We start from the raw sequence: 3,649 nt of genomic DNA, 5'->3' as shown, positions 1-3,649 counted from the left end.
GCTTCTCATCTTCTATCTTGCCCACTTTTTCCCAAATCACCTCTACCTTCTTCAATACTTCTAAGACTCTTGCCCTGAGTCTTGGAATGTCATTGGCTATGATGAACCTTAGCCACTTGATGCTAGGGGTACAGGTCACCAGTGATCAGTTTTTCGACTTTTTTCCCTTGGCATAAATTTTTATTTTGAATGTGTCGGTGAGTATTAAGGGATAAAGAGCAAGGTGTGACATAGTGGAGGGTGGTGGGAGATTAGAATAGTAAATAGAGCAAGGGGTTATGGCTAGGAGTGGAGGTGGTGGTGGAGGGAGAGATGTTATGACCCTTAAAGCAATAATGTAATTTGAGGCAAGGCTTATACCTAGGGACTGCCTTGGAAGGGGACACCATGGGTAATAGTGATTTACGGGCACTTAATGGCTAAGGGCTTTATCAAAAAGTGTGCTTTTTTGTTAGATTTATAGTCCAATCCATATACAAGTGAGTTATTGGCTCATAAGTGCACATTTCGACTCGGGAGGGGATCGGGACCCAAGCCAGGCCATAACATGGTCTGGTGTGCCTCAGTGCTAAGGGATTCCAAGGTTTGAGCAAAAGTGTGGTTGTGGTGTGGTCTAGCCTCTAGCTTGGGGTTGCTTTGGATGGAGCTAGGGTTCGGTGGTGAGAGGCTGGTACTAGTATGGGTTGCCCATGCCACCACATGAGCAGGTTCTTGAATGCTCAATGTGGATTGGGCGCCTACATGTCCGTCCACTATGGCCGAATGGGTTGGCAAATCCAAAAAAAGTATAGCCCTTCCTTTTTTTTTTGAAAGAGTGACTATATTTAGGAGGGGAGAAATTGAAAAAAAAATTTAAGCTTAAAGTGTTGAATGTTTGTGTGAAATGCTTTTCACCACCTCATATAAGTAAATTTTGAATGTGTGTGTGTGATGGATTTTCAAACCCTTATGCTTACACCCATTCAATCCCACATGCCTCTTTTTTTCTTTTCGCTAACAATCCACTTCTTTATTAATTTGATAAATCTACTTACATATATGTATACATAAATCTCTCTCCTTAAGGCAATAAAGAAAGCAAATAACCTAAGTTCTTTAGCAAAAAAATTCAAAGTAACCTAGAAGAGGCATAAAGCAAGTGAGGCACAGGAGAGAACATTGAAGCCTTGTAAGATAGAGAGAAGCAGAGGAGAATGCAAGGGTCATATTGGTTTGCACCTCAAGCCACTCTTGTTAGAGTAACTCTCTCTTGTGGAGAGCTAGGGTCCTCAACCTTGTCTCCTTTGTTGTCATCGCAAAGGAGCTTTGCAAATGTGGTTACCGCCCTCTCTAATTGTGGTTCTGTCCTCGGAATCAGCAGTGAGGCTAGTAGTAGAATCCACTGAAGTTCTAGCAACAGTCAAAGTGAGACTTCGTGTATTGGTGGTTCGATGGAAGGATGTCTAGAAGGCGATCTCGAACATGTCTTTGAAAGTGAGCATGCGCTAGCCTTGCATCCATTGTACTCGCTCGTAGTAGCTGAGTATTTGGTGTGGACATTACCACACAGGTTGTTCGCCCATAAGATCATGCGCGATTAGGGCGGCATTGGGCTTGCTGTGGTCACTTACATCCTCCTCTATCGCACTTGTGATGATAAGATCGAAACCACTACTGGAACTTATGCTCTAGATAAAACTTGATAAAGCTGATGTCAAGACGATCAGTGATCCTAGTGTCAAGCATAGGGTTTGGGCATTGCCTTTGCTCCAATTGGCTGCTGAATTCCGTTGATGATGGGGGCTTTGGGGGTCTCACCCTCTTCCAAGACCTACGGTGGGAGAAAGGGGTGGTTGGCTTACAAGGTTGAGGACTTGACGAGTCCATTGAAGATGCCACTGAGAGAAGTTGGTGGTGGGACTGGCTTGGGGGATGAGGGGGTGTGGAGTTGGAGAGGCAGGTTGGGATCTCTAAGGAGGAGTGGTAGGTGGTGAAGTGAAGGTGAGGAGAGGTGTAGCATAGGTAGAGGGTTGGTTAAGGGGGAAAGGTTCCTTCGAGGCTTGTACCTTCTCTTTGTCTTTGGCGAAGGGGCCAGAAGTAGGTGCAGAGGAAGATGGGCCGCCTAATGGGGAAGGACATGTAGCGTGATTTTGCACACTACAAAATCAGGGTCGTGATTTTCATTCATGGCGTGATTTTTTGACAAATCAATTTGTTTCACAATTTTCAGGATTATGTATTAAATGCGGGCACTATACTTTCCCACTTCCAGATAGCTAGAGATTGAGGAAAGAATGAGAAGCATAAGCCAAACTTAGAAGGCTTAAACAAGAGAATACCAACTTAGATCTCTATAGGGAGTTGGCCGAGAGACGTGCTTTTGATACAACAATACATGGATAAGATTCTTCTAGTCTCAGGGGATTAAGGCATAAAGAGAACTTGGTCACATGAGGCAGTGCTAGAGAGGTTGAATTGGAAATGGGGGAGAGTATGCCACCTCTAGAGCCTATTTCGGATGAGACTTGAGATGACCTTACTGCTCTTGTATTACCTCTCTTGGGAAACAAGGTACTGTGACGACGACACGAGGAGATTTGGAGAAAACTTACAACAAGGCGGAGGTAGATGCAATGTGAAGAATCCGAGAGTTTTAGGAGTATATGAGAGGCATGTTTCTCTACAAGAAGGGAGCCTGGGAGGAACCGTCTTAGATGATGGTGTAAACAGAAACGTAGAAACTATCCCAATACCACTTGGCCCAAGGTTATATATAAATTGATATGCTAGAGCCACAAGGGGCCGAGGTAGGTGAGGGGAAGATAGGATGACGTATGAGGTCCCACCAATAAGAGTATCCCCTCATATGGGAGTCGCAAAACCTACATATCTATTAAGGATAGCTAAAGAAATAGGAAGGGGGGTTGCTAGGGAGTTAGGTACTGTACCGGCACCACAAAGAGCAACACCATACAAGCCCAATCATGTGGCAAGATTCATGTCAAAAATTTTAGGTGATGGCGACGTCATATAACACCTAGAGATATACGAATCGTTATGCGAGACTTATGGACCAATCATTTGACCAGATGAAAATATTTACGTTTTCCCTTACATTATAAGGGAAGGCACATCAATGGTATTGATCGCTTAAGCTGGATGACACTTTCTCACGAAAGAGTGTTTTATACCTAATTTTGTACGAAGTGGAGACAAGCCTAGCCTTGTGGCTCAATTGTATCGCATCAAGTAGAGGAGTGTGAGAGACTCGATGAGAGATTACATCTCTCATTTAAAAACCCAAACTCAAGGTGTAATCCTAGAAAAAGGTTGAAAGATGAGCACTTGCTCCCATGCTTCTGTAGGGGAGTAAGGGATATTAAGCTGCATGACTGCTTGTTGTTTGCCAAACCAAACATCACTTGATGATTGCAAACTAGCCATTGACTTTGAGGATAACATGCTTGAGTTACCACAACCGGATGATACCAAATCTATTACCACGGTAGCTCCATTGCATGCGTAGGGCCGAATAAGCATGACAACCTCAGAGAGATGTATACAGAATATGACTCTAGATGAGCTAAGCACTACACTCCTAGAGAATATAAAGCTAAAAGAGGTAAGGGATATACCCACGATGAGAGTTTGTATGGTGCTCAATATGTTA

The sequence above is a fragment of the Cibotium barometz genome, chromosome 22 (assembly GCF_041138505.1).
Source record: "Cibotium barometz isolate CiBa-2024 chromosome 22, ASM4113850v1, whole genome shotgun sequence".
Classification (NCBI taxonomy): domain Eukaryota; kingdom Viridiplantae; phylum Streptophyta; class Polypodiopsida; order Cyatheales; family Cibotiaceae; genus Cibotium; species Cibotium barometz.
This window is presented reverse-complemented; position numbering follows the sequence as displayed.